Source organism: Ovis canadensis, chromosome 9 (genome assembly GCF_042477335.2).
Source record: "Ovis canadensis isolate MfBH-ARS-UI-01 breed Bighorn chromosome 9, ARS-UI_OviCan_v2, whole genome shotgun sequence".
NCBI lineage: Eukaryota > Metazoa > Chordata > Mammalia > Artiodactyla > Bovidae > Ovis > Ovis canadensis.
This window is the reverse complement of record NC_091253.1, coordinates 79,193,262-79,207,353: the sequence shown is the minus strand read 5'-3', so window position 1 is coordinate 79,207,353 and position 14,092 is coordinate 79,193,262. Positions and strand designations below refer to the sequence as shown.

Below are 14,092 nucleotides of genomic sequence, written 5' to 3'. Positions count from 1 at the left end.
ATGTTGGCTCAGAAATTATTTCCTAAGTATTACCAAGAGAGACAAACTTCCCAACTAGATGGACCATCTGACTTATTTTGTATTCATAAAAAATCTTCTATTGCTTTTATTATGGAACTGATACATGTGTAATAAAAAGATTTTAAAATGCATATAAGCTGAGAAAAATAGATTAAAATCTCTAATAGGCCATCCCCTTAGAAATAATCTCTGTTAATATTTCTATGTAGAAATACATCAGGAGTGAGATTGATAGGTCACCACATTTATTTAGCACAGTGTTCTAGACCTTGTTTTATGAATATTAGCTCATCTAATTCAAAAAACAATTCTGTAAGGTGGTATTGGGTCTTCTCTGGTGACTCAGTGGTAAAGAATTTTCCTGCTAATGCAGATGTGGGTTCAACCCCTGGATCAGGAAGATTCCCTGGAGAAGGAAATGGCAATCCACTCCAGTATTCTTGCCAGGATAATCCCATGGACTGAAAAGCCTGGTGGGCTTCAGTCCATGGGGTCATGAAAGAGTCGAATATGGTTAGCAACTAAACAACAACAATAATAGAGTGGTACTATTGTAATTAAACTCTATTTACAGAGAAACAGAGTTATTAAATGACTTGCCCACATCACTAGTAGGTAGCAAAGCTGAGATTTGAGGCCAGGCAGTCTGACTTTGGAATCTGCATTCTTAGTCACCTGATAAAATTGCTTACCAATAGCTTATTTATCAGGAGAAGGCAATGGCAACCCACTCCAATACTCTTGCCTGGAAAATCCCGTGGATGGAGGAGCCTGGTAGGCTGCAGTCCATGGGGTCACACAGAGTCGGACACGACTGAAGCGACTTAGCAGCAGTAGCAGCAGCTTATTTATATGTACAATAAACTGAAAATATTTAAAATGTATATTTTGATGTTTTGTTAACCATCTTAACTATGTCTAAGTATACGATTCAGATGTGTTCAGTATATTCACATCATTGTATGACAGATCTCCAGAACTCTTTATCTTGCAAAACCAAAACTCTATAACCATTAGTCAACATCTCCCAATTCCCCTTTCCCCAGCCTTTGGCAACCACCATCTTACTTTCTGTTTGTATGAATTTGACCACTTTAGGCAACTTACATGAATGGAACCATATAGTATTTGTCTTTTTGTGACTAGTTTATTTCATTTAGCATAAAGTCCTCAAGGTTCATAGATGTTACAGTATATAGCAAATACTCCTTCCTTCCCTTCCTTTTTAAGCCTAAATACTATTCCATTGTATGAATGACCAAATTTTGGTTTTCCACTTATCTGTCAGTGACATATTCCCTGCTTTCATCTCTTGGCTGTGGTGAATAATACTATGAACATGGCTGTGCAAATATCTCTCAGATCCTGCTTTCAGTTCTTTTAGATATAAACCCAGAAGTGAGATTGCTGGATCATTCTATTTTAAATTTCTTGAGGAACTATCATATTGTTTTCCACGGCAGTTGAACCGTTTTATATTCCCACCAACAGTACACAAAGATTCCAATTTCTTCATGTCCTTGCTAACAATTACTATTTTCTGGTTGTTTTTTGATAGGAGATATTCTAATGGGTGTGAGGTGATAACCCATTGTGATTTTGATTTGCATTTCTCTAAGGATGAGTGGTGTTGAGAATCTTTTGGTATGTTTTTTTGTCATTTGTATATCCTCTTTGGAGAAATGTCATCCTTTGTCCCGGATGCCATGATCTTAGTTTTCTGAATGTTGAGTTTTAAGCCAACTTTTTCACTCTTTTCTTTTGCTTTCATCAAGAGGTTCTTTAGCTTTTCTTCGCTTTCTGCCATAAGGTGGTGTCATTTGCATATCTGAGGTTATTGATATTTCTCCCGGCAATCTTGATCCCAGCTTGTGCTTCATTCAGCCCGGCATTTCTCAGGATACTCTGCATGTAAGTTTAATAAGCAGGGTGACAATATACAGCCTTGACGTACTCCGTTCCTGATTTGGAAACAGTCTGCTGTTCCATGTCCAGTTCTAACTGTTGCTTCTTGACCTGCATGCAGAGTTCTCAAGAGGCAGGTCAGGTGGTCTGGTATTCCCATCTCTTTAGAATTTTCCACAGCTTCTTGTGATCCACATAGTCAAAGGCTTGGCATAGTCAATAAAGCAGAAATAGATGTTTTTCTGAAACACTCTTGCTTTTTCGATGATCCAGTGGATGCTGGTAATTTGATCTCCAGTTCCTCTGCCTTTTCTAAATCCAGCTTGAGCATCTGGAAGTTCATGATTCACGTACTGTTGAAGCCTGGCTTGGAGAATTTTGAGGATTACTTTGCTAGCATGTGATGTGAGTGCAATTGTGCAGTAGTTTGAGCATTCTTTGGCATTGCCTTTCTTCGGGATTGGAATGAAACCTGAACTTTTCCAGTCCTGTGGCCACTGCTGAGTTTTCCATATTTGTTGTTATGTTGAATGCAGCACTTTCACAGCATCATCTTTTAGGATTTGAAATAGCTCAACTGGAATTCCATCATCACTAGTTTTTTTCATAGTGATGCTTCCTAAGGCCCACTTGACCTCGCATTCCAGGATGTCTGGCTCTAGATGAGTGATCACACCATTGTGGTTATCTGGGTCATGAAGATCTTTTTTTGTATAGTTCTTCTGCGTATTCTTGCCACCTCTTCTTAATATCTTCTGCTTCTGTTAGGTGCATACCATTTCTGTCCTTTATTGTGCTCATCTTTGCATGAAATGTTCCCTTGGTATCTCTAATTTTCTTAAAGGGATCTCTAGTCTTTCCCATTCTGTTGTTTCCTCTATTTCTTTGCATTGATCAGTGAGGAACACTTTCTTATCTCTCCTTGCTATTCCTTGGAACTCTGCATTCAAATGGGTATATCTTTCCTTTTCTCCTTTGCCTTTTGCATCTTTTCTTTTCACAGCTATTTGTAAGGCCTCCTCAGACAACCATTTTGCCTTTTTGCATTTCTTTTTCTTGGGGATGCTCTTGATCACTGCCTCCTGTACAATGTCATGAACCACCGTCCATAGTTCTTCAGGCACTCTTGTCTATCAGGTCTAATCCCTTGAATCTGTTTGTCACTTCCACTGTATAATCGTAAGGGATTTGATTTAGATCATACCTGAATGGTCTAGTGGTTTTCCCTACTTTCTTCAATTTAAGTCTGAATTTGGCAATAAAGAGTTCATGATCTGAGACACAGTCAGCTCCTGGTCTTGTTTTTGCTGACTGTATAGAGCTTCTCTATCTGTGGCTGCAAAGAATAGAATCAGTCTGAATTTGGTATTGACCATCTTGTGATGTCCATGTGTAGAGTTTCCTTGTGTCGTTGGAAGAGGGTGTTTGCTATGACCAGTGCATTCTCTTGGCAAAACTCTGTTAGCCTTTGCCCTGCTTCATTCTGTACTCCAAGGCCAAATTTGCCTGTTACTCCAGGTAGCTCTTGATTTTCTACTTTTGCTTTCCAGTCCTCTATAATGAAGAGGACATCTTTTTTGGGGTCTTAAATTTAGAAGGTTTTGTAGGTCTTCATAGAACCATTCAACTTCAGCTTCTTCAGTATTGCTGGTCGGGGCATAGACGTGGATTACTGTGATACTGAATGGTTTGCCTTGGAAATGAACAAAGATCATTCTTTCATTTTTGAGATTGCATCCAAGTACTGCATTTTGGACTCTTTTGTTGACTATGATGGCTACTCCATTTCTTCTGAGGGATTCTTGCCCACAGTAGTAGATATAATGGTCCCTCTATTATAGACATGGTATATTATAAGATGCTGTTTTCACCTTGCTATTATATATTAAACTATGCTTATCATATTTATTGATTTTATGGTAGTTTCTGTATAGTTGTCAGAGTTTGCTATAACAAATTACTGCAAACTTGGTCAGTATAAACAACAGAAATTATTCTCTTATAGTTCTAGGGGTTAAAAATCATATGTCTGGCAGAGCCACACTGATCCCAGGCTAATTTTTTTCCAGCCTTGCCTGTGGCTTGTGGGATCCTAGTGTACCAACCAGGAGTCATACCCTGGCTCTGGGCAGTGAGAGCACAGGGTCCTAACCACTGGACCGTCAGGGAATTCCCATACGCCAGGCTTTTAAGGGAGATAAGGTTCGTTGCATTATTGCTGGCACTGCTTGACTTGTGGCTGCATCCTCTGTGTTCATACTGCTCTTCCTCATCTGTCTCTGTAATCTCCCTCTGCCTTAGTCTTACAAGTACACTTGTCATTGAATTTAGGGCTGACCCAGAATGATTTTATCATCACAAGGTCATTAACTAAATTCTAACTTCCAGGACTCTTTTTCTTCATGTAGTAACATTAACAAACGCTGGGCTAGAACATGCACATAACTTTGTGGGGGCACCATTCAACCCACTAGAGTTTTATTAAGGTAAATTTCTAAAATTAAAATTATTAGTTCAGGTTATGTAAAAATTTGAATATTTTTAGATAAATATTTCCAAATCATGCTTGAGCGTGACTATGAATTGTGTTTTTAATGTACTTTTACATATGTGTATGTGCATTTTTGCACCATGCAAAAATGTATGTGTAATCCATAAAAATCAAAAAAGGAAAGAAAAGAGAAGAGAAAATTGGAGGTGGGGAGAACATAAAAAAAATGTGGAGGCAGAAGGCTTTCAGCTCTACTCCTTTATCTGTCCACAGTTGTGTCAGTAAAACATAGGCTATTGGACTAGGCCTAGAGATACGGCCAAATTTGTGTGATTTTGATTTATTTATTTGATTATCTCTGTTTTGTTTCTGTCTAGAAATATGTTTTATTTTCAAACCTTTGCCTTTTATGTAAAATCATCTTCAATGATAACATGGTACATTTTCCTTTTGAAAGAAGCACTTTTTCTGTTTTCTTCCATTGTCATAGAATCTTTACATGGTAGAATATAGGTCCTGGTACTTTTAAAATCATTTGATGAATAAGCGAAGGGAGGTTTCATGTGTATATATGTATGTATGTATTCTGCTGGGAGGTGGAAAACCATCAGAACTTGGCCTTTCTTTTCTTAAACATAGTTGAAAAGTTCACAGAAAAGGAACTATCTCAGGATAAAAGAGCATTTGGGTAATAAATCATGTGGATCGTATTTTCAATACTTTATCATGAAGAGCCATGAATCCCTAGCTTCTTGATAGACAGTGACTTTTGGTAACTAACTGGCAGAACTTACACATCCCATTGAGTGTGAGCCACTTAAAATTGGAGGCCAAGCACTTATTCCAGGGATGTAACTGTTGCTCAGTATCGGTTCTCCTAAATGCTTTAAACCTCTGGCTTAAGATGCTCAAAAATAAATCAGTTTCATATATTTGATAAACTCATATCATATTTTATTTACAATTTCTATGTATTTTTCAGTTTTACCATCCATCGGACTTGGCTCTGAATAATTTTTGGTTTGGTTACAAAAATCAAATCCACTTTCATGGAAAAATAATTTGCCACCAGAGAGGATACTCAATATGTTGCTATGTTCTCTAAAAATGATTTAAGCAACAGCACTATAATTAAAATAAGAATATGGCCTCCTGAGGAATTAACTTTGAGAGATAACATGTTATTTGTGAGAGAAGTACTGTTTGTGGTATGTTTTCATTAATACCCTGACACCTTGCTACAGAAGAAACATGATAGAGTTATAGGATACTAGATTTTAAGAGGAAGTAGGCACTCAAGATTTTCCAGTCAAACCTCTTAATTTTAATAAATAAGGAAATGTTAGACTTAGGCAACTGAAATTGCAGAAAGTTAGCTACATCCTTAGGTGGTTATGGAGTTTACATAGATCCAGGTTTTAAATTCAACTTTTTTTTTTAAACCTTAATATGGTGTAATTGTACATATGGTTGAAATTGTGAATTGGCAAGTGGCTAAGCGAATGGCTACCCACTCCAGTATTCTTGCCTGGAGAATTCCATAGACAGAGAAGCCGGGCAGGCTACCATTCATGGGGTCGCAAAGAACCAGACACAGCTGAGCAACTAACAAATTTCAATCTGCAAATATGTCCTCATTAGCTAAACATTTTTCAATAACTTTAGGTGAAGAAGTACTTCTCTACTTGAAAAGAGTACCAAGTTTTAGTCATGTGTGAAACCTATGGCCTTAGGTTGCCAAATTTAGCAAATTAAAATCAAAATTTCAGATTAGGAAATGGCTATTTTTTTTTATTACAAGAATGTTCCAAACATTGCATGGGGTATACTTACACTAAAAATATTAATTTTTTGGAATTCAGAGTGACCTGGGTGTCCTGTACTTTATCTAGCAAACCTAGCTTTGGAGCATATACAGCATGCACGTGTGTGCGTGCAAAGTTGCTTCAGTAGTACCTGACTCTTTGCCACCCTATGGACTGTAGCCTTCCGGGTTTCTCTGTCCATGGGGTTCTCCAGGCAAGAATACTGGAGTCGCCTGCCATGCCCTCCTCCAGGAGATCTTTCTGACCCACGGATCGAACCCACGTCTCCTGAAGCTCTTGCATTGCAGGCAGATTCTTTACCACTGAGCTACCAGGGAAGCCCCCATATAAGGCAAACATATCACCATTTTGAATCTGGCCTACAAGCCAGGTATAGCAGAAACATGTATTATTCACTAAATAGCCTTATGTTCCCTCATCACATTTTACAGATTCCTTGAAGTCAGGTAAAACCGCATGAGTAGTTCTGGTCAATATGCTATTGTTAGAAGGATGTATGTCAGTTGATTGATGTACTTAAAGGCCCACATGCAGCCACCATCCTCCCACAGGTCAGTCTTTTCCTGCTGCAGTGAACGGCAAGCCATATATTCAAGATGGCATAGATGCAAGACACAGTCTTATAACCCTGAAGAAAAGTTGGAATGAAGGTACCCAGGAGAACCACTGGATTGACAGTATACATTGTATGTGTAAGAAGTAAACCTTTATTTATTCATCCCTTGAAATTTTGAGGTTGATTTGTTAGGGCAGCTTGGCATGGCCTATCTTCATGAACACACTGTGCATATTAGATAAACTAAATATCATCTGTGAGTCTAAGTTTGCTGTTCTTCTTCTTTTTTTTTTATCTTAATGGTGTTGTCATTAACTCTGTAGATTTGTCTGGAAGACTGAATGAGAATTACAGGTGAAATGAATCTGTCATACAGACTGAAGTAAGTCAGAAAGAAAAAAAATATCATATATTAACACCTATATGTGGAATTTAGGAAAATGGTACAGATCAACCTATTTGCAGGGCAGAAATAGAGACACAGATGTAGAGAATGTATGTGTGGACAAGGGGTAGGGTTGCGAGGGGGGTGAAATGAATTGGGAGACTGGGATTGACATATGTGTACTGCCATGTGTAAAATAGATAGTGAGTGGGAAGCTACTGTGTAGTGTATGGAGATCAGCTCGGTGCTCTGTGATAACCTAGAGGGGTGGGGTTGGGAGGGAAGCCCAAGAGGAGGGGATATATGTATACATATAGTAGATTCATTTTGCTGTAGACAACAACGTTGTACACAACACAACTAACACAACATTGTAAAGCAACTATACCCCAATTTAAAAAAAAAAAAAAGCCTTGGCACTCTGTCTGCAGTATGGTAGGCTGCAACAAATGAAAATGGTATTTCATAATATCATACCCATTATGATTATTGTTTTAATTCTTATAACAGCCTTATAAAATTGGTGTTATTATAATTTCCATTTTATGCCTAAGGGAAATGAGGCTTGGAGTGGTTAAGCAATTTGCCCAAGGTTATTTAAACAGAGCTCTAATTAAATATAGAGCTAGGTCTCCATTACAAGACAGGCTGGCTCCAAAATCTATATTTTCAAATCTATATTGCATAAACATTTGCCTGTGACATAGAGAAAAGTCTCTATTCCATTCAGTCATTTAAAAAACATTTATTGAATGCCCATCATTATCAGATGCCCTGTTATTAGCATTAGAATACAAAAATGAAAGACCAGACAAATGTTGACTTTAAGGAAGACTCAGTCTTGTACAGACAAGTAAATCTATAATTCCAGATTGGTACAGTGAAATATGTGATCAAAGGAGGCACAGGCTTCTGGAGGAACACATGTTGGGAATGGCAGTGGGGTTAGAGGAGGCTTCAAGGAGGTGGTGAAACTGTCTTGAGCTTAGTCTTGGACCATGAATGTGAGTGGGCCTGACCAAAATGTCCTGGGTACTTGAGGCAGGGAGGACATGTACGGATCCTTTTGGCATGTTGAGGAACTGTAATTAGTTGTATGCCTGGTTACAAGCATGTAGTGAGTTCAGGATACTGGAGACAATAGAATATTGGATTTCCTCAGAAGCAGAGTTTGAAAAGGAGATTAGTGTGTGGGAAGCTTACTGAGGAGTGTGTTCAGGATCAATACTCATGGCAGAGAAGAGAATGAAGTAGGATCGGGCAGAGGTAGAAGCTGAGCTGCAATGCAGTCCCAGTGAAGCCTCAGCTGACCCCACATGTAGCTGTGCAGCTGGGACAGCCTTTCAGAACTGTCCTGAGTTAGAACATGGGTTCAGACCTTTATATTCCCACTCTGATGGATCACAGGATACCAGCTATCCTGGAAAGGAGTCATGACCTTGGGCAAGGCAGTTTTCCTCTGAGGAAATTCCTATAGAAGGCTGACAGCTGAGGATCATCTTCCAGCAGCATTCTCAGAAGCTGGGGAAATAAGTCAGAGTCACCATAACCCATCCCCTGCATTTCTTACTCTTTGCATAACTTCCGAAGCAGCTCCTCATGAATTTTTCTTCCTGAGGGAAATTCGGAAAGGGAAGGTTAGTGAGACAAGCGACAGTTCTCACTGCTGCAGCTGGTCACGGGGCCACAGCTAACACTGGCTGTATCTCCCCTCTCCTATACATTCCAGATCCCCTCACCCTCAGCTAGCAGCTCTGCTGGTCTCTATGGTTTACCTGACATGACCTAGACCCTTTCTTTTCAGGTATCTGCGCACTGCTTACCATATCTTTCTCTGGTCAGAGTTACTACACCTGGGAAAAATTGAGGGCAAGAGGAGAAGGGGGTGACAGATGATGAGATGGTTGGATGGCAACACTGACTCAATGGACATGAGTTTCAGCAAACAGAGGGAGACAGTGAAGGACAGGGAAGCCTGGCGTGCTGCAATTCATGAGGTCACAGAGTCGGACATGACTTAATGACTCAACAACAATAACAAATTCAATTTACCATCAGAATTACTCAAGAGAGGGGACTCTTCTGGCTGTCCAGTGGTTAGGACTTTGCCTTTCAATGAAGGGGGTGCAGGTTCTGTCCCTGGTTGGAGAGTTAAGATCCCACATGCCTTGCAGCCAAAAAACTAAAACAGAAGCAATATTGTAACAAATTCATTAAAGACTGAAAAAATGATTCACATCAAAAAAAAAAAAAATCTTAGGAAAAAAAAGGATTGGTCAAAGGAGTACCGAGGGTCTGCCCAAGTGGATTACCTGAGCTCCTCACATATTCTAACCAGTCCTACCTTTGCAAAAGAATAGTGACTCCTTATCTTGCTGACTGGTCCCTGGACTCTAAGAGCTGAAAGTGCCCAAACAGCAGCCATAGTTGTTCAACTGGACTCTTGATATGTCCCCTGGTTGAAAAGTTCTCCCTCTGAGAATCACGATCTCCATACCACAGAGCCCTTAACTCTATGTAAACAATAACAAAGTAACCTTAAAATCTGAGTGAAGATCAACTTTAGGACTCTTAAAATTTTAGAGGCCAGGAAGAATAAGAAAAACTAGGGGAAAAAGAAAAAAACACAATTTCATAGAAGAGAAAACAGATGTATGATGTTTCTGAAGCCAAAAGAAGAAAATTTTCAAAAGGTAGGCTTGATCAATTACTGTCAAATGCTGCTCTAAGACAGGTACAATGATATGAAGACTGAAGATAAACCACTGGATTCAGCAAGAACAGTGACTTAAAGAGGGTATATTTTAGTGGAGTGGAAGAATGAAAGCCTGACTGTGTGCGTGCTAACTTTCTTCAGCCATGTCCCACTCTTTGCGACCCTATGAACTGCAGCCTGCCAAGCTCCTCTGTCCATAGGATTCTCCAGGCAAGAATCCTGGAGTGGGTTGCCATGCCTTCCTCCAGGGAATCTTCCCCACCCAGGGATCAAACCCACATTTCTTATCTTTCCTGTATTGGCAGACGGGTTCTTTAACACTAGCATCATCCGGGAAGCGCAAAAGCCTGACTAGAGGGGTTAAACACAGGTTTGAAAATAGGAATACGAGGAGAGCAAGTGAAGATGGTGAGTATATAGATGTTTTTAAGGGATAAATTGGGATTGACATATACAAACTACTATGTATAAAATAGATAACTAATAACGATAGATACTATCTATCTATCTATAAAATAGATATTATTATTTATCTATCTATGAAATAGATAACTAATAACAGCCCAAGGAACTCTATTCAATACTCTGTAGTGACCTATATGGGAAAAGAATAAGAAAAAGAGTAGATATATGTATATGTATAGCTGATTCACTTTTCTATACATCTGAAACTAACACACTATTGTAAGTCAACTATACTCCAATAAAAATTTTTTTTAAAAGGTGTTTATAGGGAAGTAAAGGAAAAGACAGTATCAATATCTTGAGGGAAAAGGCACAAAGGCTGTTTTTTAATGGATGTAGACATTATAATATGCTGATGAAAATGACCAATATAGAGAGAGTGTTTGTGGAGGCCTAATTATTATTTGTCACAGATGCCTAAAAAGAAGTGTTTAGTAAGTGCCAGCTACTCCAGTTGTTTTGTACTGTTTTTAAAATCAGCCCTCGATAATTATAAAAATCATTTGTATACCTTCTTGAATTTTTAATTGAATTTTTGGTTTCTAGGAAGTTTCTAGGTAATTTAATAAATATAGCCAAAATGTAAGGTCCATGAATGTTGCTGTGAAAAACAAACAAGAAGTTTACTGTTTCTTATGACCATGTGAAAACAAAATTACATACATTTTTGGGGAGAAAGAGGTTTATGTAGGCAGTCTATGCATCTAAACATAAACCTGTTATTTCCACAAAATAATTTACAATTATGATAATGTTTATTATTTGAGAAGAGTTTTGTCTATAGTCAATAACAGAGTGCTCTGTGGATGTGCTAGGTCACAAAAACAAAGACAAACAACATCACACAGAACAAAGAATAATGTCAGTGGAACTGTTGCAAGGCATGAAGCACTCTAGGTATTCAGATCAAAACTCTCCCTTTTTAGGAGTTTGGGGTGGACATGTACATACTGCTATATTTAAAATGGATAACAACTAAGACCTACTGTATAGCACAGGGAACCCTGCTCTAGGTTATGTGGAAACCTTGATGGGAGGGGAATGTCGGGGAGAATGGTACATGTGTATGTATGGCTGAGTCCCTTTGCTGTCCACCTGAAACTATCACAACATTGTTAAACAGCTATACTCCAAAATAAAATTAAAAGTTTCTTTAAAAAGTAACTTTTCCTTTTTCCTCTCATAAGTGGCTTGAGGTGACCTCTAAAATTGACATGCTATTCACTTGACCCAGGAAACACCACAAAATCATGCAAATCCAGAGGTTCAAATCTTAATGTTGACTTTAAGAACATGTGAAACTGCATGAAACTCAGGCCATTAAGGGTATGCATATCTGAAAAGCCACCAAGTATCTGAAGGAGGTCACTTTAAAGAAGCAGTGTGTGACATTCCATCATTACAATGGTGGAGTTGGCAGGTGTGCACAAGCCAAGCAGTGAGGCTGGCTTGCAGAGTGGGCGGCCCAAAAAGAGTACTGAATTTTTACTGCACGTGTTCAAAAATTCAGAAAATAATGCTGAACTTAAGGGCTTAGGTGTAGATTCTCTGGTTATTGAGAATATCCAGGTGAACAAAGCACCCAAGATGCGGTGCAGCACTTACAGAGCTCATGATAGGATCAACCTGTACGTGAGCTCTTCTTGACACACTGAGATGATCATTACTGAAAAAGAACAGATGGTTCCTAAACCAGAAGAGGAGGCTGCACGGAAGAAAAAGTTGTCCCATAAGAAACTGAAGAAACAAAAATTTATGGCTTGGGAATAAATGCTGCAAAAAATAAATGAAAATAAAAGTAAAAATCAAAAAGTAGCTTTCCCCCCATACCTTTTAAAAAGTAGCTATGGGGAATGCCTGAGTGGCCCAGTGGTCAAGACTGTGCACTTTGACTGCCAGAGCCAGGTTCAGTCCCTGGTTGAGGAATTAAGATCCTACAAAAATTTTAAAAAAGAAAAAAACAAAACACTAACTATGATGACTGGGTAACTAATTGGAATGTCTGGTATTAGATCAAATATGTTAGGGTCTCTAGGACAGACACCAAAGGAGGGTATGATGCATAGTTTTTACTATTTTGAACAAAACAGGAAAAAAGTGAAGCCTCTTTACTTGTGAAATTGTTCAATTTGTGTGTGAGGAAAAGCCATGTCTATAACCAATCAGAGCCTTTGGCCAAGTAAAAGATTACAGAGAATTATTGTCAGATGCTGGGTTTCTCCTTCCAGAAGAAAAACAACCCTATACCTTGAAAATTTCAAGAGCAGTCTTCCAAACCCCCTATAAAATATTAAACTAATATACTTGCAATTTTAGTACAAATCAGGAAATGCAAAAATTACAGTACTCGTAGTTATATTAACTAAGTTCACAGGGCACACATGTAGGTCTTTTTATTCCAAAGCAGCCCAGTTTGATGAGTTAATATTTCTTTTTCTATCTTCTCTGAGTTAAGATTAGAAAATGAAAATAAGTGTTTGCATATTTCATTTAAAGTACAACTCCTTAGCATTATCAAGATGTTTGGCTGACCCCTGATTTTATATCAATATTTAAGGGAAGGTATTAAATGGGAAATCATTTTGAGGCAAAAATCAAAGACCATGTCATGTACTAGGGTTTTTATACTTTTTATATTTTACTGCCGTAATTTTACTTTGTTACTGTTTTCTATAACATGTTTCCATTATTTAAAGAGAAAAAAATAATACATTTCTAAGGGCAAATCTTCAATTTTCATCTTTTTTTTTTTTTTGCTACTTCACTCCACTTGGGGTATCCCCTGACCAGGGATAGAACATGGGCTGTTGGCAGTGAAAGCACAGAGTCCTAAACACTGGACCATCAGGGACTTCACAATTTTTTGCTTTTTTATGCCAAAACACTGAAAAGAGAGAATCATGCAATTCAGCATTTGATTTACTTAATGTCTCTCATTAAAATTTTTCTCATGCTGTGTTTATTTAATAGTCCAAATATTCTGATTGGTTTAAATATTCTGAAAAATATGCATATTGATTTGGGAACTGATAAAATATTTCTTAAAGTCATGATGGCATATCTACTTGCCAATGTATTATAGCAATGGGCATAACTAAAATACTCCTAAATCTTACATTTATCAACTGAGGGGAAAAAACATTCTTTTTAAGAAACATGGCAAATCAACCAGTGTGATCTTATCATTTGGGAATGGTCTGAGGAACTCAGCCACAATTGTCCACCCAAGGGGAGGAAGAGAGTATTACTTCTCTACCAATTCTTGTCCTGTGTTTTGTTAATCCCTTGCAGTTCCAGATTTGTACGAGTCACACTTTAGCTGAACAGTTTCCTACAGGTGCTACAGCAAAATTTCCTGATGTAGAAAGCAACAAATTGCAGTGGTTGTAAGGTGCTGTCACGTTATGCTTGTGTGGGCCTGGTTGTTATAATAACACTCAGGCTGCTGCTGCTGCTGCTGCTAAGTCACTTCAGTCGTGTCCAACTCTGTGCGACCCCATAGACGGCAGCCCACCAGGCTCCCCCATCCCTGGGATTCTCTAGGCAAGAATACTGGAGTGGGTTGCCATTTCCTTCTCCAATGCATGAAAGTGAAAGTCAAAGTGAAGCCGTTCAGTCATGTCCGACTCTTAGTGACCCTATGGACTGCAGCCTACCAGGCTCCTCTATCCATGGGATTTTCCAGGCAAGAGTACTGGAGTGGGGGTGCCATTGCCTTCTCTAACAC

General features: G+C 38.6%; 1 long non-coding RNA gene across 4 annotated transcripts in view; it reads right to left on the bottom strand.

Moving 5' to 3' along the window:
* Nucleotides 1-7,912: 7,912 nt before the first annotated feature.
* LOC138445896 (uncharacterized) overlaps nucleotides 7,913-14,092 on the bottom strand; it is a 186,924-nt gene continuing 180,744 nt past the window's right edge. For all 4 annotated transcript variants that reach the window (XR_011259031.1, XR_011259023.1, XR_011259027.1 and 1 more), the window contains one exon: nucleotides 7,913-8,797. This is a non-coding gene — a long non-coding RNA (uncharacterized lncRNA). The remainder of the gene's footprint in view (nucleotides 8,798-14,092) is intronic.